Here is a 27,500-nt window from a genome sequence, read left to right as displayed (position 1 = left end):
TTTTCTTTTGCGCGACATTATACCCACCCACGCGTATTATCGACGAATTTGAAAAATGTATACGATCGTTATATTTGTCTATTAATCAATTAGTCAATTAAATACTTCGTTCGAATTGATAAATTGAAAAATTAATTATTTTATCTTAATACAATATTTACATGCGCATAGAGAATATTTTTAAAATGAAATTTTGAAAAATTCATATTATTCAAGTAATAGAATTATATTATCGAATGATTTAGAAATATTTTTATATGAATATTATACACATATCATTGTATTAGTCAATGATCATTATTATTAATATATCGTTCGATTAAAGTATATAAAAATTATTCATTTTATCTAAATAATATTATATTTATCCACGTTATAAAGAGTATTTAAAGTAAAACTGTCAAAGATTCTATATTATCGGAGTACACGATTGTTATCGAGTAATTTAATAAAATAATTATACGCGTATTATAATCTATCATTATATCAATCGATTATTAGTCAATTATCCGATTAAATATTTTATTAACGAATTAACGAATCGAATGATTATTCATTTTATACAAATAAAATATTTATAATCACGATATGAAAGGATTAATTACGATAAAAATGTGAACAGTACGTATTATCAAAATATAAAATTAGATCGCGTGATTATACACCAGTCAATTATTTATACCACGTTCGATTACAAATCGACGAAATTGATTAAACTTCATAATTTTATTCAATTTAAATTTAATAATTTTTATAATAGAATATATAGACTAAGAAGGGTAACCTCGTTTTACGTGACGATTCAACGATAGATCGAACACGTTTTGCAGTCATTCCCTCTTTCTTCTCTTTTTTTTTCCTTTCCTCTTCTCAACGAGAGAAAGAGAAAGAGAAAGAGAGAGAGAGAGAGACACATACAGAGAGAGAGAGAGAGAGAGAGAGAGAGAGAGAGAGAGAGAGAGAGAGATAGAAAAAAAGAGAGAAAGAGAGAGAGAGAGAGAGTTGAATCGACACATTAAGAGCATCGAGAATGCCTATTGTATCGAAAGCTCGATTTAAATTCTAAAGTGGCTCGGAACGGAAGCGTGCCGCTGAAAGCTGGTCGACCCTCCTCGAAGCTTAGCGAGCTTTATCTCCTACCTTCTCTCTCTCTCTCTCTCACATACACATACACACAATACATACGTACACACATTCTCTCTCTCTCTCTCTCTCTCTCTCTGCGTTTACCTCGACGGGGTACTAACCAACGGAAAGCGACGTAACCGCGATCGATTCGTTGGAGCGCATCTCGTGAATTCCGACGAAGGCTCAGAACAGGTCCAATAGCAACCCTATGCGAGGCATTAATGCACCGAAACGTAGTTACAGTTTGTAACTCTATTTTGAGGGACGTGTACGAGTAACGTGTCCCTGTCCCTCCCTTCCTCTCTGTCTCTCTTTCTCTCTCTGTCTCTCTCTCTCTTTCTCTCTCTCTCTCTCTCTATCTGTCTCTCTTTCCCTTTCTCTTTCTCTCTTTCTCTCTTCCTTCAACATTTTATCATCCCCTTTATATTTTGGAATACGGATAACAGTGAATAGAAGGAGAAAGAGGAGATGATATAGAAGGAGGGAGTGGAGAAGGAGAAGGAGGAGGAGAAGAGGCCGATGACAGGGATGTCGTTTCGAATGTTGGATGCGTCATATTCGTCATATAATTCGAGAAACTATTTCTCTCTCTCTCTCTCTCTTTCTATCTATCTATCTATTTTCTTCTTTTTCTCTCTCCCATGGACTCTCCTCACCCTCATCCTTGATACGCCCGAAACATCTGTGTCGTAATTATCGTGAATACGTTCTTCAAAGTGTCCACCCATCGTCTATCATCAAGGATGAAGGATATATAAGTGCCGGATAAAGCACGTGGATATGATTTTTATATTAATTTCTCTCTCTCTCTCTCTCTCTTTCTCTCTCTATTATCTTTTTTATGTGATTAGAAATGGACATAATAGAATATACAAAATCGATTTAACCGATGATCGAATGAAAAAAAATATGCTCTTTAGATAATAGATAGGATATTATCGTTGAAGCATGATACATTCCCAAAGTAATCCGTTAATTCTACCCTCATAGTCTATAAATTAATCTCGAACGGCATAGATTACGTGGAAACACGCGGCATCCAATTTTGGTCGACTGTTATTTTCCCATCTGCCAACAAGCGATGCTTGTTGTTGTTATTATTATTGTTATCCTTGTTATTATTGTTGTTATTGTTGCATGCAGGATTGCGTTCATATATATACGCGTAACCAATTCTTTCCTCTTGATTAATCGACAGTTTAGAAATTAATCATCTTAAAATGAATAGATAGGGAGGGAGGAGTTGACCGGTCCATGAACGTTCATATTTCCTTGTTAGAAATATGTTTTCTCTCTTTCTCTTTCTCTTTCTCTCTCTCTCTCTTTTATCTAAAACGTCTACGATAAACGACAAATCGAAATACGAAGAGAGAATATTCCGAGGGAAATTTCGCATAAGGGTAGCTCGGACACGGGGAGTTTAGGCCGGTGAAGTGAAGTAAGGGGGAAGGGATGAAGTGTGTGGGGTAGGAGCCTCGAACCCCTCGAAATATTGATTGACATCCGGGTGACAGATTTCACTGGGCACACACCCCTTTTGCTTCTAACTGCAACGTATACCGAACGTGAACCAACCAACCAACCAACCAACCAACCAAACGACCGACCGATCGACCGACCGACCGACCGACCGACCGACCGACCGACCGACCGACCGACCGACCGACCAACCAACCAAGCAACCTACCACCCACCGTCGAACTTTCAGACTTCAACCACCACTCCTTCCTCCCTCCCCTTCCTACTCTTCCTCCCCTTTTCTCTCTTCGTCCCCTTATATCACCCGAAAGTGATATAACTATCTCTACCTCTTTGTCATGCTGATTTGTTGTCGAGCTCTGCTTGAACCAGTGCAGCAGCCCTTGTGCTACGGCAAAACTTTCTATCAACGAGGACAAACGATTTTCTGTATGAACTTCTGAAAACTCGTTCTCAGGAATGGAAAGGAAATTTTCGCCGGTCAAGTTTGACGATAAATTTTCGCGAGGAAAAGGAACGTTCGAAATCATTACCTCTTTTTATTATTTATAACGTCACAGCGGAGCCACATTTTCTTTTTCCTTCCTTGATAAAATAATGGTTCTCCTAAGGTTACAATTCGAAAATTGTCATATATTCGCCACATTCGAAGCCATGAATAATCGGATTCGAAGATAAAAAATAGACAATTTTTCTTTCTTCTTTTTTTTTTTTTGAATTCTACGAAAAGAAAAAGAAAAAAGTCGAAGAAAAGGAAAAGAAATCACAAAAATCGATCGGAATTCTCGAGAATCATCGGTACCATTTTAATTTCATATTTTTCATTGGCATTCTTCAAATATATATATATATACGCATTAAAAGTCAATCTCTCGACGTAGCTATTTGCGGAACGTGAGTTATTATAAATATCTGTGGTATCTCGAAGTGACTACTAAAAAGGGCATCGGTGTATGCGATCCGTATATTAATTCCTCTCTCTTTCTCTCTCTTTTTCTTTTTCTACTATACCAGAGTAACTTAAAAATAGCACATATATTCTCTCTCTCTCTCTCTCTCTCTTTCTCTCTTCATTTCTATCTCTCTTTCTCTCTTCATTTCTATCTCTCTTTCTCTCTTCATTTCTATCTCTCTTTCTCTTTGATATCGAACACGTTTACGCGAGCGAAACGAGCCAATATCAGTCTCCTCCTCCTCTTCCTCCTCCATCTCCACCTTCTCTTCCTTCTCTTCCTCCCACTCCTCTTTTTTTCTTTTTTTACTTACTTCTCTATATTTTCTTTTTTTTTCATTCCTCCTCTTTTCCTTTTCGTGTCTCCACTACTCTCACACATGTATACACACATGTGTATGTCTGTGTGTGTGTGTGTATAAGTATATATATATATATATATATATATATATATATGTATGCACTCTCACAGATACGTACTTCTCTTTTCTACAACTTCGTTTGTATACCGAACGAATGAAATCTACTTAACGGCGAAGGACGATGCATCGAGGGAGACTCGAGAAAATGTAAAGCTTGTTAGAGAGACAAAGATAGAGGCATAGATTGAAGAGAGAAAAAGAGAAAGATAAATCCGTACCAAGCGTAGGTACTTCAGAGTCGACGAGAAAAGAGAAAGCACGCGAGAGAAATATAAAGGAACACTCGAGATACTATAATCGAGTTCTATACTGCAATTTCCTTTTTCGAGTCCACTCCTCTGAGGACTCTACTCTTTCCTTGTTATTTATTTCTTAATACACTGTAACACTGTGTTTCACGTGTCTCAATATCTATATATATATATATATACATATAGGTATTATATATATACATACATAAGCTTATATTTAGATGTCTATACGATTCTAATCAGCTTGCTTCGAAAATATATTCTTTTGTTCTTTAATTCTTCATTTCAATTGCAAATCAATCGACATTGATGTTATTTTAATCTCTTTCTTTCTTTCTTTCTCTCTCGCTCTCTCTCTTTCTCTCTCTCTCTCTCTCTCTCTCACTCTCAAAACTTCCAACTTAAGAACTTAAGTAACATTCGAGGTATTGAGGTATTCGCGGTATTGAGTCTCTAATCTCTCGAAACTTGCCAGCAAAGAATTTCAGTCTCGATAATTCGAATAATATATATATATATATTTATATATAAAATATGTAGATACATGAGTTCTAATCACTTTCGAATCGTCTTTTATTCTTTCTTAATTTTTCATTTTAATTCCAAAATTGATTGACATTAGACGATATCATTGATTTTATTTTATACATTCAATACTTTTTATTAAAGAATTGAAATCATTCAAGATATTGCGATATTCGTGATATCGAGATTCTAATATCTTTAAAATATATAGATATATATGGATTCTAATCGGTTCTGAATCTTTTATTCTCGTTCTTATCAATTTTTCATTTTAATTCTAAATTCGTTTGACATTACACGAAATCTTCGATGTTACCAATCCGTCTTCGTAGGTTTCGAGAGATTAGAAATCGTGAGCCTTCTTAGATGTCCTCCTTTTTTAAAAATGACGTAATAATGATCTCGTTTATCCTCGATCTAGCATTAGCCTCGTTCGAAAGATCGATCGCAACATCATCTTGATGGAACATATATATATATATATATATATATATATATATATATATATGTATTGTTCTAATCCGTTTAGACTCGACGTTTTATCTCTCTAACATCGATAATTACACGACTGAAAGGATTACACGTTAAACGGTATTTGGTAATACCTACGTATTATAGGTTGATTAAGAAACACTAATTGCATCGAAAGCAGAGATATATCAGTTAATGTCTTAATCCGTTTACAAATGACACACACGTTAGATGCATCTTATTGTTTCCCGATTGACAATAATAATATACATGGGTGGTACAAAAAAAAGAAATATAATAATCTCCTATGATGAATATAATAAATATATTCTAAGGACGTATAGTATTCATCGAAATCAGTAAAAAAAAAATGTTTAATTAACGTGGATACTAAATTTCGATATCAATTTTTATTATTTATGAGCGTTCGTATCATTTATATCGTAAATGAGTCAACATATTTATTAGTATTATTATTATTATTATTATCGTATGTGTGTGTATATCTATATATATATATTTTACATAATAATTATATATTATTATATTATTGATAATACAATAATCTTATCTTCTTAGCTTATCTTATTTTCTTCGTAATGTTTCAAAAGCTTTTAATATTTTTGTCCAATTAAAAAAAAAAAAGAAGAAAACGGATTTGATTTAATTATTTCTTATGATGCGCAAAAATATTTAGGTCAATTAATTCATAAGAATATTTATTAATTAAAAATAGTAGGCTAATAGGCTTTAAACGAGTATGCGTGTGTGAGAGAGAGAGAGAGAGAGAGAGAGAGAGATAGAAGGTAATTGTAAAGTTGCTTTTATTAGAAATGCATTGATTGAGTGATCTCTGTTCTGTGTTACGTGTTTTGTGTTGTTTTTGGGGTTTTGTTTGGGGTTGCATGTTCCATGTTCGGTGTATACGGATATCGTGATGGTAGCTTGTTTTCAATGGATCTAACGATTCGAAATCCAGCCGCGGGAAAAAAATGTTTTACCGTAAATTCCAATGGTTCTCGATCGTTCAATGCCACGAACAATAAATCTCAATCTATAGTCAAAGATTAAATTTAACTAACGTAGCATAATTTTAATTAACTTGGCATAGGTCTGTTTTGAAAATAGTAAAAATAAATATACGACAATAATCGCTATCTAACGGATGTTACGATTTTCTTTTTTCTTTTTTTTTTTTTTTTCTTTTCCTTTTTTATTTATTTTTATTTATTTTTATTTATTTTTTTTTCTTTTTATTTTTTTTTTATTTCGTTGCTATCGCGAAATATTCTTAAACGTCCTTAAATTTACGAGTATTTTTTCTATTCACGATAAAGTTTTAATTAAAATCTTTTTCTTTTTTTTTTTTCTTTTTTTTCTTTTTTTTTTTTGTATTTCATTGCTATCTCGAAATATTCTTAAATGTTTTAAATTTACGAGTATCATTTAATTCTCGATAAAGTTTTAATTAAAATTTTTTTTTTTTTTTATTTCATTGCTATCTCGAAATATTCTCAAATATCTTAAACTTCCGAGTATTGTTTAATTCTTGATAAAGTTTTCATTTAAATTTATTTTGCCTTTTTTATTATTTCAATAGAAATATAAATTTACGAGTATTTTTTCATTCACAATAAAGTTTCAATTAAAAATTTGTTTTCTTTTTTTTCTTTTTCTTTTATTTCATTGCTATCACGAAATATTTTTTAATGTTTTACATTTGCGAGTATCATTTAATTCTCGATAAATCTTTAATTCAAAAATAGTGCAAGGCAATTTCTTTCTTTCGTCTAACAAGTATATCTCGTTATAGTAAAAGAAGAAATAAATTACTGTCCCTTTATTATATTTCTATATTCATTAGAAGACGTTTTACGGATTAAGTATACTTTTGCAATTTTTCAAACGATTTATAAAACCCAATTACCACAGAGCTAGCATTTTTAAACATTTTTATTTTAATCCCTCGAATCGTAGAGCATCAAAGTATGATCTGAATTAACTCAAATATTTGATATATCAAAAAAACGTTGAATAAAAATGTTTCTCTTTTTCTTTTTTTTTTTTTTTTCTTTTTTTCATAATCTCAAATATCCATTATGCTTCAGCGAGAGGAGTTCGAATATATTAAAATATATTAATACATTTACAAAATTTATCATTAAAATTTAATGATGAATTTAAGAAAGAAAAAAATGACCTTTTCTCTTGGAATTAAATAAATGAATTTTAATTGAACAAAAACACAGAAAAACAGAGAAACAAAAAAACAAATAAGAAAGAGAAGAAATTCTAATTAATATCTTTTAAAAATACGACGGATGATATATTTTTTCGTTAGGATAAAGTAATCCAATCCGTAGTAAAAAAAAAAAAAAAAAAAAAAAAAAAAAAAAAAAAAAAAGAAAATAGACAAATAGAAATGAGCGAAAAATCCGTAGAAAAGATTAAGCGTATGAGGAGCGAATTGAATATTAATTAATCGATAAACGTCAGAAATGGCGAACAAATATTCAGTAAAATGCGAGCATACACGAATTCGCGACAATACACGATGCCAATAGCCATGGACAATCTATTACGAGCTGACTCGGTGCGATACGATTCCGAAATGAAAACGTAATTTTCGGCGAAGCGTAGCCGATATTTTCCCTCTTCCCATCGTATCCAGTACATCTCTCTCTCTCTCTTTCTCTCTCTCTTTCTCTCTTCGTACTGCACTCGATTTCCTACGACTCGATGCACAATATTTCTATCTACCCTCGTGCGAATGACCCGTCCAAGCCGATAAGGTAAACCCTCACTAGTATACGTATCCATGTATATATATATTTATATATATATATATATATATGCATGTATGTGTATGTGTATCTTTCTATACAATGGAAAAATAATATCGAATCGAATCCTACAAAATATGTGATAGATATATACTCCAACGGAAGATATCATTTTTTTTGTACGAAATAAACATTGACGTGAAAATGTATGTGTATGTGTGTATTATGTGGCTTGTATATATATATATATATATATATATATATATATATATATATATATACATATATATATATATGCGTATATTATTTATATTAATATATATGCATAAATAAATAAATATATATATATATATATTATACAAGTGTAAACGCAAAACTTGTGTGTGTATATATATATATAATTATCGTATATAATTATTTAGATATATTTATGTACATTATATAGCTAAAATATCGATTAACTTAATCTCGTTCGATGAATAAAATTCTTATTAGAATGATACGAAGGATTTATCGGATGAATAAAATTATTATTTATGAACGACACGATTTGATATAAACGATTCGAATAAATCTTAATTACACATTCATACAAATGATTCATATAAATACATTATATAGATAGAAATAGAGACTGTGAATGAATAAGTGGTTATACATATATATATATATATATACATGCATATATATATGCTAAGAGCAAACGGTACCATCAACGAATCCTAAAGAAATCTTATACAGGTAGGACTTGTTTACCAGGCACTCCGGCATCTAATAACGCGCAATTAGCGCCGAGGATATAATTACAATTAATGCTTGCCATGAATTACCGCTTCCAACTAAACGCTTCGATAAACACGGTTCCATCTGAAGAATAAAAATAAGATGTAGAAGAAGAAAAAGAGAAGAAGAAGAAGAGGAAGAGGAAGAAGATGAAGATGAAGATGAAGATGAAGATGAAGACGAAAAAAGATGAAGAATATGGACAAGATGATAGGAGAGAAAGCTTCAAAGTTCTACGAGTAAATCTTCTAATGCTTGTGTTCTCTAATGCTTTCTGGGACGTTCAAAAAATTCTTCATTTTTTCTTTTTATCTTTTTGCTTTCTCTCTCTCTCTCTCTCTCTTTTCTTTTTTTTTCCTTTTTCGTACTTATGTAAGTTTGTACTTACGTTTGTTCGTTTGACAAAGAAGGAAGAAGACATTCGTTGTTATCGCGTTTAAGCTTTCTGTTTGCTATCGAATTAGTCCAAGATAATCTTTTAGAGGGACTCGATGAATTCATCCTCCATTTCTCGTAGTCCCCATTCTCGGCTTTACCGTTATCGATTCTTGGAATTCTAGTAACTATCGAGATGCGATCGTTCTAGGTAAATGGAAATTTAAAGTCATTCGATGAGCCTTCTAATGCTTTCATTCTCTATCGATCGAACATGACAGTTAAATGTGTAATTTATCTGCATTCTCAATACATACATATATATATATATATATATATACGTGTGTATGTATGTATGTATGTATGTATGTATGTATATATGTATGTACAGACGATTATGTATATATGTACGTACGTATGTAAGTATATATAAGAATGTACATATGTATATCGATCGACGATAAGAACGACGACGATGCATTTCCTAATGAGTTAGAGTAAGTTCTGTTCGTTTAATTAATTATGCATACGGTCTCTCTTCGCCATTTTTCATATACACATATATATATATATATATATATATATATATAAATATGCATATGATAGTCGAATTGACACATACACACACATACACATACATATATATATATATACATATATATTTTTATACATTTTTATTTGACATTCTCTAAGAGGATGAAACTATCAAAATTCTACTATCTGACTTGGAAGATTGTAAACAAGCAATAAACATTAAATAAATGATAGATAGATAGATAGATAGATAGATAGAGAGAGAGACAGAGAGAGATAAAGAGAGAGAGAGAGAGAAGGAGAAAAAAAAACAAAAACTACTATTTATATTCTCTATCGTATAATTAATGAGCCATAAATAACAGGTGTAACGAGTTACGACTGGTTGTTAACAAAGTCTAAAGTGTCAATCGATGGATAGAGAATGATTATGTGGATGATATAAACACGTGGATGATTTGATTCGATTCTATTCGATTCAATCGTGACATAAGAACTAGAAATAGGATAATAAAAGAAGAAATAAAATATGAAGACAGATAGATAGGGAGAAAGAAAGAAAGAGAGAGAGAGAGCAAGATATCTTAAGAAAAGAAGAGAGAGAAAAAATATAGAAATAGAGAGAGAAAGAAATAAAGAAATAGAGAAAGAGATAGACAGAAAGAAAGAGAGAGACAGAGAGAGAGAGAGAGAGAGAGAGAGAGAGAAAGAGAGAGAGAGACAGAGATGAAATGAAAGAAGAGAAAGGAAAGGAAGTCAAGCTTGATATGAAAGGCGACGGCGACGATACGATTCTCGCGAGTCGCAGGACGATGATTGCCGCGACGGAGGAGGCAATTGAAGATGTGACAACGGGTGGACGCTTCTGAATCATGTCACACGTCAAATGAGTGCTCGGAAACTGTCAGCCCGGTCCAATTACGTCTTCATATGTACCAATATGTCCGACGAACCGAACCATGCGTGCCTCTCTCGTTCAGTTCGTCGTCCCACGCAAGAGCAACGTTGCTCAACAAGTTGACAGCTTCGGTGTAACCGACGAAAATTATCCGATCGGTTGCCATATCGTATCTATGTAAGCATGTATGCACATATATATGTAGATAGATACTTATACGTTGTTCTAAACATACGAGAGATCTATTATCATTGTCCCTGACACATCGACCCGATCCATCCTCATGGATCACGAGCTGCTAACGCGTTAACTCGCAAACCTATCCTGGTCCCTAATCAAACTGACAACAAAACGCTCTTCTGTTATTCGTATAATCGTTCTTGAGAACGTATTAACAAGGCATGTCAATTATTATTTAGTTAAACATATTTCATCGATATGTCTATTGTAAGTAGACACTTTTACAGCTGTATATACATATTTATATATATATATATATATATATATATATATATATATATAAGCTGTACAATATTTATGTATGTAATAATATTTAAGTACTAATACTTAAGAAGGTTGTCACGTTATACATATTCATTAGTATTCATGCAAATCGTATCTGGCCCCATATTTCTTCGAGAAATAAGAAAAAGAAGAGATATATATTATATGTATATACATACATATATATATATATAAAAGTGTGGAGCGAGAAGCTGGTAAAAGATTCGTGGGATACAAAAACAGGATAAAACGAAAAAAGAAAAGAAAAAAAAAATGGAAAAAGAAAGAAACAAGGGAAAAGGGAAAAAAGAATGTTCTACTCTGACTGACACGATAACAACAGTTCTTCTATAGATAGAGCCCCATTGTATTCTCCTGTTACGTTCTTAACAAAAAATTACTACTTACTTGGCTTAACGAGGTTGTTATAATAAATATGGAGGTAAGAGGTAAAAGATAAATTAGAGATTTCTTTCGTGGAATCGTCTTTTTTAAAACGTTCGACGACCTGCGACGATCACGAACGTTGAAGTTTAAGTTGGGCCTGACCGGTTCGAAATTTAAATTTATTCCAACTCACGAATCCAACGATAATTATGCATCCTCGTTTTAAAAGAAAGAATGAGAAAGAGAAAGAGAATGTGTATTCGCTTCGTAGAATTGCTCCAAGTGCTTTTGTACACGTATGTATACGCACATGCACACAGACACACACACGCACAAACATACACGTACACGTATATACACATATATAGGCAGATGCTACTCTTCTCATGACTATGACGACGTGGTCACGTGAAAACCGAGAATACGAAGTACTCGAAAAGATGATGGAAACGATGCTAATGCAAAGAAACATGCAGTTGTTGACACCCTCTTATGGATATACATATATATATATATATATGTTTATGTGTCTGTATGTATGTATGTATATATATCGTTGTAACTATTTTTAAAAGTTTCCTGACAAAGAGAAGAAGATTACATTTAACGTTCAAATTCGCGCGACTCCGTGCAACTCTTTAAATATATAAGAATATTATTAAGAATAATTTGTTGTCGTAATAAACGACTAACTGTGAATTCAAAGATCGACTTTGACTGGTTACGTTCGCAAATATATTTAAAGTGTTAAATTATTTTTTTTTCCCCTGTATTTTTTTTTTAAGTAGTTTCTACTGATTCGTCGAAACTTAATTAGTTTAAGCGAATTATATTGAATATTTGAACAGTGAATGCGATATAGAAATAGTATCATTGTAACATTAAATAAACCAATGTATAGATTTGATTTAAAATAAATCATAAGATAAGGGATTAATCTGACAATGGGAAGTAAAGAAAATGAGAATAAAGAAAATCAATTGTCAATGAATTATAAAAAAGATTTATGAGAAATTGATAAACGAGATATAAAATTATTATTTAATTGGATGAGAAAACAAAAGCTAATAAAAAAAAAAAAAAAAAAAAAAAAAAAAAAACCAATTGTTGTTGGAATAACAAAGATGATCTGTAAGAAATGCATTCTAACGAGAAAGGGTGAATGCGAAACACATTAAAAAAAAAAAAAAAAAAGTATAAGAATATTATTGAATCGAATGAGAAAACAAATGATAATAAATAAAATCAATGTGTCAATGGAATCACAAAGATGATCCATAAGAATTGATCTGAACAAGAAGGGATGGAATTACGAGGCGAGATCATTAGAGGGTGAAAACCAAATGGTAGATCTATAATCGTGTCGACATATAATCGTTTAGTCGTTCTCGGTTCGTTTCAAAAGCGATAAATTGCCCGTTAAATGCTCGTAAAACTTGCACCCTTAAAGCAACATCAACAGTCAGTTAGGAACAGGAACACTGCTGTAGTAACAGCAACAGTAACAGCAACGGCAACGGCAACGGCAACAGCAACAGCAACATCAGCAGACACTCGTAGTATCTATCTCTTTTCCTCCATGATATTCTCGTAATCCTGACATGTAACATGGAACGGGAGCAGGGTGTTAGGTGCGATAGGAATAGGGTAGAGGTAAGAGTTGGAGTAAGGGAAGTGGAATATAAGGGTGGGGAGAACGAGTTATGTTTCCACTTTCTTTACGAGAATAAAGAGAGGACAATGAGAACGAGTATACAAGTTTGTCCAAAAGATTTATCAGGGAGGTGATAACAGGGCGTGATGATATAGTATATTAACGAGAAGATACGAGAATATACGATATGATACGATACGACCACGAGGGTTGAATCGTGGACACGCCTTTCAACAACGTCGACAGGGGACCAGGAATATTCTCGAGTCGAAGAGATTGAAACACAATGGAGGACCATTTTATTTCCCTTTTACGATCTTCTAAGGTTAAAGCCAAGGGAAAACGTCGTTCAATTGGGCGAATACAAAATTAGATTAGTTTTTCTTGACATCGTTAAGTTTAATCGTTATTTATTCCCACTTTATTACTTTTTTTCTTTTCTTTTTTTTTTCTTTTTCTTTTTCTTATTGTTTTTCTTTCGCCTAAACCTACGTATACATATATCCAATATTATCACAAACTTCTTTTTTTTCTTTCTTAATTAATTTGATTTTTTTTTTCTTTTTTTTTTTTTTTTTTTTTAGAAGAATAACCTACGTGGCCACTTCTCTTTTGGAAATTTCAATAAAGTCGCACATATGTAAGAAGTACATTAATCCGTTATGAAAACTTACTCTCGAATACATTTTCACTGGACGCCTTCGAACACGACGAAAGAAAGGCATACTGTGATTTGTCAAATTTTTATTTATGCTTCTTAGACTCTTTATTTATGTAAATGAGAACGTTACGAAAATACCGTATTTTATCGAAGACACGAATACGATTTTATTCCTTTGTCGGGGAATTCTGAAAAGAGAAAGAAAAACAAGAGGAAGAGAAAAGAAAAAGGATAAAAAAAAAAAAAAAAAAAAAGAAGAAAAAAAAAGAATAGAAAAGAAAAGAAAAGAACGAGAAATAAATCAATCGTTTCAAATATTTTCATGATAAAATTATTATCCTAACAAATTTAAACGAACGATTTTCCCCTTTCTATCTTCTTTTTCTCGCCAGATTTAATCCAAGATTCAGACATGAAAAAAAAAAAAAAAAAAAAAAAAAAAAAAAAAAAAAAAAAAGAGAAAATCAGAAAAACAAAAAACAAACAAGCAAACAAACAAACAAAATGAAATAAACGAATCTGGCCGATGATTAACTTGAAACAAAATTCTACACCATCTAAACAAATCCCCGCCTACCCCCCTTCCCCACACCCCGGACCCTTACCGAGTACTCTTCACTCTCGTCAGCCGAATGAACCTTCGCCCCTTGACTCTATTATTTATTTCTTCCTTTTTTTTTCTTCTTCTTCTTCTTTTTTTTCTTTTTTTTTTTTTTCTTTTTCCACACGAACGATAACGGAGTACGATTATACGAGTCTTTGGAGCCACGGTGGGTGGCCTCGACTTGTGCCACGCCGGTGTTACAGCTAGGGCGAACGAAGAGAGGAGAGGAAAGAGGATAAGAAGAAGGAAAAAGGACAAATGAAACATAAGGGCTGCAGCAAGAGAGAGAGAGAGAGAGAGAAAGGAGAAGATAGATAGAGAGTGTGGGTGCAATCGAGTAAACACGGCAGCCCTCCTACGGATTCCTCTCGTGCTACGGATGCTGTACGAAGAGGGAGAGGGAGAGGGAGGGGGAGAGAAAAAGAGAGAGAGAGAGAAAGAGAGAGAGATAGTAGTAGGGAATGCAAAGAAGACCACTATGACCTGCTACGAGCTGCAACGTCTCGACTTTTGCCGTCACTTCCTTTCCTACCTTCCTTCCCTCCTTCATGTTAAATACTGTTTATATATATATATATATATATATATATATATATATATATATATAATGTATAATATATAATAATATATAATATACTGTATTACTAAATATAAAATATATTATATATACTATTATATTTATATCTATATATATATTAATATTAATTTATATCACCGTATGCATATATATATATATATATATATATATATATATATAGCAATATAAATATTTTATTATGTTTTTATTTATTTTATTATTTTGTTCTATTTTTTTGTTCGCGAACAAGATTAAAGAATAAATTCAAAGATTTCGTTATCTTGTTAAAAATGTAATGTATATAGTTTCGTATCTGACACGATGAGACATCTCGTCGAGTATTCGTTTAAATAAATCAGAACGAAATATATATATATATATATAATACATTTGTATGTATTTGAAGAAAGTTAATAAACTTAACTCGCTTCCACTTCTGATAAAGCTTTTATCGTGAAAGAGATTACACAGGCTAAAGGCAAAGTTTTGTCCTGATATTACAAGCTGTATCACTTTTTGACAACTTTGTATATTTGTACGAGAGTGTTCCTTGAAAACATACATACATATATACATACATATATACATATATATATGTATATACATATATATATATATATATATATATATATATATATAACAACGGAAAGAGAAAACTAAACAAAAGTAAACTCGAGAGAGTATGATAACGAGGGAGAGAAGAAGAATGTCTACGGTGTAAACGGATCTCATAGTGTATGCCTGTGTCAGATCAAACAGCTGTGTTACATCTACGATTTTACACAAAATGCGTAGAAAATATTTATAAATATCAAATCAATTGATATACACATGGATGATAAATATTGTTGAAAAAATAATTCTAACCGAGGACACACGTATGTAGGTATATATTATGAACACACACACACACATATACATACATATATATATATATATACATACTTATATGTATAAAAAAAAAAATATATATATATATATAAAACCTTCCTTAAAATTTCCCCTTCCTCTATCTCCCTCCCCGGTACATAAACAAAAAAAGAAAAATAAACCTCATCATCCAAGCAACTCTTTCTAAATATGAAATGTTTCGTTCAAGAAAGAAAGAAAAAAAAAAAAAAAGAAAGAAAGAAAGAAAAAAGTCAGGGCTGTTTTGACAAGGACTAACGAAGCATGAACTCGCAATGACTATAAGGTAAACCTCAAGAAGGACCATGGAAGCCTAAACAAACCTATCTAAGGTCCCGACCCCCCACACGTACGAGGCAACCCTTGTAACTTTAGTCACGATGCTGCGAAGAAGGAACGTTCCTTCTTCGACCTCATTTCCTTCGGTATAAATGTATACCCTCCTTTAACCCCTCCCTTATATTCGCTTTTGCCTTTTACGAGGATACACTCGTAATTATTGTATTAAAATTTGGGGAAGCGTTAAGCCGCAAGGGTTGCAACGCCCTAATTACTTGAAGATGTTTGCGGCGAGTAAATATCCTACACGCGAACATAGAAATGATATACCAATGTTATATCTCAATGGAATAATTAATAACGAGCAACATATTTTGCTTTTTGTCTTTTTCCTTTTTTTTTTTTCTCTTCATTCCATAATACTCCGAAACACTTATACGATTTATTTATAAAAGAGAAAAGAAAAAGGCAAGGAAAAATTAAAAAAGGGAAGAAGAAGAAGAGGAAGAAGAAGAAGAAGAAAAGAAAATTAAATTTTCTTACGGATGTTAATTTTTCAAAGAGATCACAAATACATAAGAATAAACGTACGGAAAATAAAAAGAAAAAAATAAATTAAGAAAGAAAGAAAGAAAGGAAGAAAAAAGAAACAATCAAGAAAAACCAATCAGATAACTATAAAGAATTGTAATATCAATGGACATCTAATAATAATAATAATAATAATAATAATAATAATAATAATAATAATAATAATAATAATAATATCTAACCGATGTTCTTAACTATCTTCGTTCGTACATAATTAATCGTTATATAAAATCGATATCAACTTTCTCCGACTAACCTATATATTAAAGACCATATCCCTAGAGATAGATTTTACTTGAATAGAAACATCCATTCGAGCGACATACATATCTAATTATTCCCTTGCCTGTCTATCATGTAATTTACCTATTTACCCATCTAACTAAATGTTAGAGACAGAGATAGAGATAGAGATAGATAGAGACAGATAATGGCAGAAAGAGAGAGAGAGAGAGAAACAGAAAATAGATATATACGTGTTCCTAACTGAACCTGAAAATCTTAACTACGGGTAACTTCTCTCTCTCTCTCTCTCTCGCTCTCTCTTCTCTCTCTTTCTGACGAAGGGTTCAGGAGATCGCAGAGAGAATACGCGCAACCCTTACTGAATTTCGTCGAGGTGTTATGCCGCAATGGCCGCACGTGCGATGTCGGAGCGCGACGCTTTCCCGTATGTACCCACAAATATTGGTCTATTGCAGGATCACAATGCATTCTCACCTCTATTCCCTTCTCTCTTTCTCTCTTCCTCTCTCTCTCTTTCTCTCCAACTCTCACTCACTCATTTACACGCATACAAAGTGTTGGATATTTCGAGGCTTCGAGGGGTTCTGAAACGTAAGAGAATATATTATAAAATAAATTTGAGTTTCAACAGGCACCAATACGTACATACACGTACATACACAAACGTAATTACTAGTTTCTTTCATTCTTACTCACATACACACATACACATACACACACACATATATATATATATATATATATATATGTACGTTTGTACAAAAGTATATCAAACTTTGGTGTTTCACAATTTCGTAGTAGAAAGCGAGAGAAATATAATATATAGGTATATAAGGTATGTGTGTGTGTGTATGTATATATATATAGTGTATATATAAAAGGTAGTCTTAGGAGCTTAAACACACACGTACGAATGGCAATCCCCATTCCAGTTCCACTCTATTTTCATCATCCCTCTTATACGAGTACAGGAAATATCTTTGAAATGCTCAAAAGCAGGAAGAAAGGGAAAGAGGGGGGGAGAGAGAGAGAGAGAGAGAGAGGAAGAAAGAGAATATAAGCTTTAGGGTTTCTTCTTTTCTACACCTATAAAGTTTTTTTAACACCTTATAAAGTTTTTTAACGCCTAGTACAAATACAAAAAAGGAAAAAAGAAAAAAAAAATCTTTGAAAATGCTGATCAAAATGTGAAGGTGTTCTTTAAGTTTAAATGCACAATTGCGAGTCTTCAACATCCCTTCCTGCTCCATCCTCTTCTTCTGTTTCCACTCTTTCGTCATCCATAAAACCAAGTACACCGTAACAGCATTATCATCAACAATAGAAGCAACGGCAATAGCAATAGCAGCAACAGCAAACGCAGTAGCAGCCGGTGTTGTAACGGTTTGCTTCCGTTCTCTGCGTTTTCTCTTCTCCTGCGTTTCTCCGGCGTACTGCTGTATTATTGATTTCCGCCCTTTGTGTCGCGTGATCAAGAAAATTGCCGTCGCGCTGTCGAGGAGGCGCGCGCCTCACAACGAGAACGACGACGAGAAGGATGAAGAAGACGAGGGGGATGATTGTGTCAGTGGTGGTAGTAGTAATAGTGTTTGTGACGACGTTCGTGATACGACGACGATTCTTCCTACGTTGCCGTAGTAGTTGTGCGATTGTAGGTTGGAGTAGGGATAGTCATGGTGGTGGTAGTGCTGCTGCTACTGCTGCTGGTGGATGAGGGTGCGGCGCAAAGGGTGGAGGACGACGCCACGATTACCCCACGAAGGGTAATGCACCACCTCCCTCGACGACGATACGGTAACACGGCGTTACTACCCTCCACTATCATCCTCCTCCCCTCTTTCTCCTTCTTCTCCTTCTTTTTCTCCTCTTCCTCCTCCTCCTCCTTCTCCTCTTACTCTTCTTCCTTCTACTTTTTCTTTTTTCTTCTTCTTCTTCTTCTTCTTCTTCTTCTTCTTCTCTTCCTCTTCCTCCTCCTCCTCCTTCCTTCTCATCCTCATCATCTGTCTCATCCTCGTGTCGTTGTCCTTGTCCCGATGTCCCGTATTCATTCGCCAAATTGTTTTACGTAACGATCGAGAGTTGATTATTTTACAAGTAGACTAGTTTCATTTATATCTCTCTTTATCCGATTTTTTCTTTTTTCATTCTTTTTTTTTTTCTAACTTCAGATTTTGTACAATCAGTGTCATTTTATTTTGTTCTCCTTCTTTTTCTTTCTTTTTTTATACTGGACTTCCCTATTCTTAAGATACGTATAATTGGAAGAAAAGAAACAAGTGGACTAATTGACAATGACATTTTGTTAACATTTAATGAATTATATTATCGACAGGTTTCTTTTTTCTTTTATTTATTTATTTATTTATTTCTTTCCTTTTTCTTTTTTTTTTCATTCTTAAATTCTCCATTTTTATTTCGCGCTAATACGCAACACCTTTTTCTCTCTTTCAACCCTCTATGTTTTTCTTTTCCCTTGCCCCTCCCTCTTTTCTCCCTTTTACGATGCGTTTGGAAAGAATGAAAAAAAAAAAAAAAAAGAAAAAAAAAAGAAGAAAAGAAAAGAGAAGAAAAGATAGAGATAGAGAAAAAGAGATAGAGAGAGAGAGGAAAAAAGAAAAAAAAAATTATAATCTTCGATACACCATAGCCGAGCACACGCTTTAAGAAGATAGAATTCTATTATGTCACGAAAAGCGACTCATCTTTTTCTCATTCTCATTTTGGTTACGTGGCAGGCGTTTACGTAATAATCGATAAGTGAGCCTTGGCTCTCGAGTTACGATCCCAAAGCTTTTCTACGTGATCTTTTCTTAAGGAAAAGGAATAAATCTAATTCCATCTCGTGAAAGCAACCGTAAGATCGAATTAGACGATCTTATATAACGGGTAACATCATCGAGATAAGTGAACTCCTAGAGCGAATAAGGCATTACGTTGAATGGATTTATTCGAGAAGCAAACCGTTCGGGTGAATAAAAGCCGAATAGTATTATTGGATTGAAATATTTGAAATATACCTAAAGAAATAAAGAGAGAAAGAGAGAGAGAGAGATAGAGATTCTTCGCAATCGTATCGACAAAACTCCATTATCTATTATTTTATATACATATCTATCGAATATCTTATATATTCACCTTTCGATAAGCTTCGAAGCATTATACGGAAATATTCAAACTCTCTCTTCCTCTCTCTCTCTCTCTTTCTCTCTATCTCTCTCTCTATCTATCTATCTATATATCTATCTGATTTTTTCTCTCATATACATATTACATATAATGCATATATACATATATTTGACGAGTGTACCGTCATTTCCATTAATAAATTGCCACTTTAAATGATGAATAATAACGTTGAAAATTATATTCAATTCATCAGTAATATCTGACGAAAATATAATGGAACGTAATGGACAATTTTACGTTAAAATAGATCGTAAATATGATTTATTGTGGGTAATTTCGTTTGGGTTAATGATAGAAACGACGATTGTTTCGTTCGAATTATCCTAATGAATATATCGCAGAGGATTACGGAATGAGGATAATTGATTGTGAAGAACCAGACGAGAATTTAAAAAGAATGAGATAGATTAAAGAAGACGAGAGATATTAAGGGAGAGGGAAGAAAAGAAAAAAGAAAGAAAAACGAAGAAAGAGAAAGAGAAAGAGAAAGAGAAAGAGAAAGAGAAAAAGTAAGAGAAGCAGACAGAGATAGATATAGATGGAGATATATATATAGAGAGAGAGAGAAAGAGAGAGAGAGAGAATCTTCGTCCCACAGGATCCTGTCGAGTATTGTCGTGGGGCATTGGTTGCTTAGTCGGACGTCGTTCGAGGGCGCCACCGTTTTCCCTCTTTCACCCACTCCGACCTCCTCCCTATCCCTCCCCTACTCACCCCATTACAACCCATCCCATACCTCTTCACCCTTCATTCCCGTTCCAACGAAAGCATCCCCTTTACGCCTCCGTTGGTTGGTAGTGTCCATCTCTCTTCGGGTTCAGAGGGAAGAGAGCTAGCTACCTTTTTAGAGGGGCAGCAGCAGCAGCAGCAGCAGCAAGCAGCCTTGGAAAGGGAGGGCTTAGCTCCGGGACTGTCACTCGGTGATGGATGATTCTACCCCAACGCGATCAATTCGCCTACCCCGGGAGTGTACATGCCTCGAGCTAGAACTCACCCTTCGGCCTATGCTTACGGCAGAATATATAAGAGAGAGAGAGAGAGAGAGAGAGAAAGAGAGAGAGAGAGAGAGAGAAAGAGAGAGAAAGAAAGATAGGTGTGTGCATGTATATATATATAGGTGTAGGTATATAAAGAGAAAAGGAAAGCTTTCTTCTGATTCAATGGAAGACGATATTCCTCAGCGATATTTCGTTTCTAACGAGAAATTGAAAGAAATGGAGAAAGATTAAGGAAAAGAAAAAGAAAAAAGAAAAGGTAAAGGAAAAAGAAATGAGAAAAAAAAAAAGGAAAAAAGTGTTAGAACGAGCTATTTAAACTTGACTCGAGAATTAAATTGCCCTTTTACAAATCACAATTTTTCATGTTGTTTTATCGTTTATAATATAGATCTATAAAATATCATATGAATTTATCCTTTTTGAATCTCTCGTTAGATGGTCGTTTTATTATGTTAATATAATGTAATATTTTTGATTATAATAATTCAACATTTTGTCGCGTACGTATCAAATTTAAAAAGAATGGTGTTAATGTTTATGTTACCTAGGTATGTATATATATATATATATATATATATATATATATATATATATGTATATAAAACTAGCTGATTTAACTATATGATATATATAACTAGCTGATTTCTATTATCCTAGTACCTAGTCACGCACAGGTTCATTCAAAAAAGCTAATAAGATTTATCAAAATGTTCTTTAAATTATATACATTGATTCTATATATATATATATGTATATATATATTTTTTAAAACCTTCTTGCATCTCTCTCTCTCTCTCTCTCTCTCACTTTTACTTATTTTATTCGATACCACAGAGTTGTTCGTAAAAGTTTCCTCGAAAAAGTTAGCTCTATCCAAAGTCCCTTAATCGGCGATATTGCATTTACATAAATCGAACGTACCCATAGAAGCGTAACAGTTTTCTCTGATAATTTATTTCCATTCCATGCTTCAATGGTAGGAGATTGTGAATAGAGTTAGAAAACGTCGTTGGGAGTTTTATAAATAAGTCACGTTGGGAATTGAGTTTTTCTCTTTTTCCTTCCCCTCCCCTTTTACATTTCTTTATTTTTATTCTCTCTTTCTCTATCTCTATCTCTCTCTCTCTCTCTTATATTTTTCTTGTTCCTTTTCCTTTTTCTTTTTTTTCCCTTCTTTTTTCTTGCATTCCCATCAAGCGTTTATGTGAGTACACTTAACCGTCAAACTTTTAAAGTTGTCATTCGAAATAAAAAAAAAAAAAAAAACAAAAAAAAAAAAAAAAAAAAAAAGAAAAAGAAATAGAAAAAAGAAAAGTAAGAACACATCGTAGAATCGGAGTTAAACGCATTTCTGTATATATTTTTCTATAGAATTTATTTCGCGACATCTCTTTCAAATTGAATATGTCTTTAAATCCCAAGTTTCATGTATGAGAAATAAAAATATTATATATCTCTGGGTAAATCTGAATTTCGTCGTACTCGTTGAGCAGACTCCAGAGACATAAGAAAATAAAAGATAGTACGTACACACAGAGAAAATAAGAGAAAGAGAAAGAGAGAAAGAGAGAGAGAAAGAAAAAGAGAGAAAGAGAGAGAGAGAGAGAGGTAGAAAGAAAGATGATTATATTTATTTAATGATAAAAAGAAAAATCAACAAAATACGAAAGAAAAAGAAAGAAACGAGATTAGCGATTGATCGAAATATAAAATGTATTGGTGAGGGTTAATAATCTTCTAACGAATAAGCAATTACTTATTCAAGCTTGTTATCTCTTCTAATGCGAGTGAAAACGACTCGCAGGTAGTCGTCAGCACCCACCCCCTTTTATATCCTCTCTTGCTCCTCGAAGGAAGAGGAAATACGTGACTTCAATGATAATATTCGTTCTTCGAAGATAGCATCGACAAAATTTATCAACGTTGAGAATTAAGAGACTCGATCTGTCTTCCACCCACTCGAACGATCCTCCATCATTTCTCTCCTTCTCTCTCTCTCTATCTATCTATCTATCTATCTATCTATCTATCTATCTCTATCTCTCTCATGACATCCCTTAGTTGTACATCAACCCCACACTCATCCTCCGGCCATTGCCGATCGTACATACTCCACAACGCCATCTAATTTGCATAGTAAATTTTAATCAACCTAACCTCAAGCCTTAATACGTACATATGTAGGTAGATTACATATATGTAAAGGAAGACGAGAGAGAGAGAGAGAGAGAGAGAGTATATTACATATGCACATTATATATACATATATGTATGTATGTATATATATGTAAGTATATGTATACATATATATATACATATATATATATGTATGTATATATATGTATAGTAGCATTTATATATATATAGATATATATATATAAATCGTAGAAGCAGGGTGCTTCTACTCACCACCAGCACTAACACCACCCAACTCGTAATTACTTTCCTCTGCCGGTGCACGTTAATTCAAATTGCTTTCGAATTACCTAACGCCGTGTTGAGAGAGAAAGAGAGAGAGAGAGAGAGAGAGAGAAAAAGAGAGAGAGTGTGTATGTGTGTGTGGAGAGAAGAGGAGAGGAGAGGAGAGGAGAGAAGAGAGAGAGAGAGAGAGAGAGAGAGAGAAAGAGGATGGAACAAGTGAGAGAGGGCTCTTTTCGAGACGCGCCGCGTAACAAGCTCGAGAATTACTCGCTCGGCTCTCCTCGACGCTCTCTGTGTGTACTCGGTTGCATTGCTTCAGGCTGCTCTTGCTCAGCTGGATTGCGTTCCTGGCCCGTACTTGCTAGACACGAGAGAGAGAGAGAGAGAGAGAGAGAGAGAGAGAGAGAGAGAGAAAGAGAGAAGGAGATAGAACGATAGAGAGAAAAAAACGAGAGAGAGAGAGAGAGAAAAAAAAATTCTGCATGAACTAGGAGATGGCCAAAGAACTGAAACCGTCGAGATCCTTTGGATTATCGTACCCGACAAAAGATAACGGCGCTTATCGTGGCTCCCGGCACGAGGGAGAAAAAGGTTGCCTCTGAAAACTCACAGCCGTATTGTCGACAATTCCTGTCCCTTCTAGCAACACTACCGCCACTGTCACTGCCACCACCACTATCGTCACCACTACCACCATTAATACTACCACTATCACTACTACCACTATCACTACTAGCAGCACCATCAACATCAACATTACTACTACCATTGACCGACATCACCATCACTACTAACTTCACCGGTTAAATCGCGAGCAATAGCCTCGTGTGGTACAATAACGAGCGAGTACTATTCTACCCCTTTCCTAACACTTTCTATCTCTTTCTATATTTCTCCCTTTTTTCGTTTTATCTCTATCTACGTCAATTTACTTCTCTGAAAGCTTATGTCGATTCGTATCACGAAATGAAAAGAGATAGATAGGTTTATGTCGATCTTAATCTGGTCTTTACGATTATTCTTATCCCTAACAACGTCCCTTCATTACTTGTTACGTATTATAGATAGTGTCGATAAGAGGATTTCTCAGAGAGACTCTAAAAGAGAAATAAAGAAAGAAAGAGAGAGTGATATTCGTGTATGTGTGTTATAATAAGATAGAACCGATAAAACTGACAATTCCTGCAGGTATTTCAGAATTGATAAAAATTTTCTTATGAAATTTGCAAAATATTGCTCATTTTATAGAAAAAAAAAAAAAAGAAAAAAAAAGAGAGAGAGAAAGAAATAGATTTATATACTATAATAAGATAATAAGATAATAAGATAAAATTTATAGGATGGACAATTCGTAAGAAGGATGTTTCAATAATAATTAAAATTTATTAATTAGCACTCATTCATGAAAGCTTTAAGATTGATCATTAATGTTTCGTAATATTTTCCTTTGATGGAATATTCCAAACACATCGTTTATTCTCTAGATAAAATGTTAAAATCATTATGAACCCTATAGTTTGTCGTCCCTCAAAGTGCGAGAGCCGAACGAGGGGTGAACTGAGCGTACGACCATCGTGTCTATGTTCTTTATCGATTCTCGATTACTACGAAATTGCCGAAGGAAGGTACGTACTCGAGTACGAATCGTAACTGGAATAATATCTCTCTTGAATATATTGAATTCGTCATTTCCCGAAGAATACGAAGGAATATTTGAAGAAATAAAAAAAAAAAAAAAAAAAAAAAAAAGAAACGAAGACAGATAGAGAGCAAGAGAAAGAGAGAGAGAGAGAGAGAGAGAGAGGAAAAGAAAAAGAAAAGAAGCAAAAGAAAGATCCTTCGTTTCAAAAACAATCTCTCATAACATAGTCTCCTTCTCAACGTCGTCTTTACTAATTGGTGGATAAGAATCGCGAGAAACTAAGAAGAGGGAAACGTTTGTCAAAGAAGGAAAAGCTCTTACGAGTTGCCTTGAGCAATGGAAATAACCCGAAGAAAAGTCAAGAAGTAGAAGTAGAAGTAGAAGTAAAGGAAGAAGAAGAAGAAGAAGGAAAAGGAGAAAAAGAGAAGGAACAGAAGGAGGCGGAGGAGGAAGAAAAATAAAAGAATAAGAAAGAAAGAAAGAAAGAAAGAAAGAAAAAAAATGAGTTCCGGAAGCCGGAAGAAAAGGAGTGTGCCTTTGATCTTTCACAAGGTACTCCCTTTTTCTTTTTCGCTTTATTCTTTTCTTACTGAGGAACTCGGCTCGAAAGCACGTGTATGCACATATGCACATACATATACGTGTATATATATATATATATATATATATATATATATATGTACGTATGTACGTATATACGTACGTACGTATGTATGTATGTAGATAGATAGATAGACGTGTCTCGATCAAAAGAAAAACAGAGATCGTGATAACACTTACTTAGAAGTAGACGAAAAAGGAGATCACACAGAAGTACACACAGTTCTTCGTCACTGTTTTCCAACTTTGATGATGTTGATGACGACGATGTTGATGTTGATGATGATGATGATAATGATACACCGCTGTTGTTGTTGCTGTTGATTCTTCTTTTCTCACACACAAGTTCGCAAATGGAAACTATATAAACTCGTATCCAAGCGGCGCGTGTTACGGTCACTCGCGCTGATGTTAATGAAACATAAGAGAAGGAGAAAACCTTCTTAAGAGGAATAGAAGAAGAAGAAGAAGAAGAAGAGCAAAAATAACAAAAAGAATTAAATTAAACGTTCTACTTGACAAACGATAGTACAAGTTGGTAATAAGTAACGGAGAATGGTGAAGGGCAGAGGAGCGCGTGTAACGAGGAATTAGTTATGAGAAAGAGAGAGAGAGAGAGAGGGTTGATATCGGTTAATCTTCAAACAATAATAATAATAATAATAATAATAATAATAATAATAATAATAATAATAATAATAATAGTAACAATAATACTAACAATAATAATTATTAATCCTAGGAAAAGAGAAAAAGGAAAAGATAGATCGAATAAAAGAAAAGATTATTTATCTACCCGGGCACCTTAAGCACTTAGCGGTCGCTCGTATATATATCGTGTTGGTTAACCTTGAAAAGGCAGCCCGGTAGCGACGATACGCGAGGCTGTTTTGGGTGGCGTGCTGGTGCTCTGTTGAGAGCGTGACTACGAAGGCGCCGTCTTATGGCGTTCGTGGGAACCAAGAGAAATCGATAGACCGCCGGCGTTCTCGCACATGCGTATAAACTCTTCCCTTCTTTCTCTTTCTCTTTTTCTCTCTCTCTCTCTCTCTCTCTATCTCTCTTACTCTCTGTCTTTCTCTTTCTATCTTATAATCTTTTTCCCTTACTTGTAGTGCGCGGCAGACCACGAGCCAGAGCTTCACCGAATGGTATAGATGGACAAGGTGGAGGAAGAAGAAGAAGAAGAAGAAGAAGAAGAAGAAGAGGAGAAGAAGAAAAAGAAGAAGGAGGAAGAGGAGGAGAAGGGTTCTAAGCGACGCTCCCTAAAGTAATGGGAATTTCTTTTCCGTTTGCACCCTCTTCTTCCACCTCCTCCATCCTCCGACATCATCCTCGCCCCGTTCGAAGACCGCGTCTCGTTTTCCACCCTTCTTCTTCACTTTCCTTTGGCCTCTCCTATTTCTCTTTCGTTCTCCTCGCAACGTGTGCTCCTTTATTCTTCCTTCTCTTCTATATCCTTCCTTCCCTCCTTCTTCTTCTTCTTCTTCTTCTTCTTCTTTCTTCTTTCTTCTTCTTTCTTTTTTTCTTCTTCCCCTTTCCCCTTCCTATTACTCCTTCGACGCTCAGCTGCTCTTGGAAACACCCTTACTGCTACGTACTTACTCGACATGGCTTTCTTTTTTCAGCTGCGTTTTACT

The 27,500-nt window shown here is 33.9% G+C and overlaps 1 protein-coding gene across 1 annotated transcript in view; it reads right to left on the bottom strand.

The window, feature by feature from the left end:
- The window catches only part of fz2 (frizzled 2), a 126,949-nt gene extending 100,741 nt beyond the window's left edge, over window positions 1–26,208 (bottom strand). Inside the window, exon 1 of the mRNA XM_035872918.2 lies at window positions 26,041–26,208. The gene's annotated coding sequence lies outside the window, so the exon portion shown is untranslated. The remainder of the gene's footprint in view (window positions 1–26,040) is intronic.
- Window positions 26,209–27,500: the final 1,292 nt, after the last annotated feature.

The sequence above is a fragment of the Vespa mandarinia genome, chromosome 15, assembly GCF_050613455.1.
Source record: "Vespa mandarinia isolate Hongniang chromosome 15, ASM5061345v1, whole genome shotgun sequence".
Lineage (NCBI taxonomy): Eukaryota > Metazoa > Arthropoda > Insecta > Hymenoptera > Vespidae > Vespa > Vespa mandarinia.
This window is presented reverse-complemented; position numbering and strand designations above follow the sequence as displayed.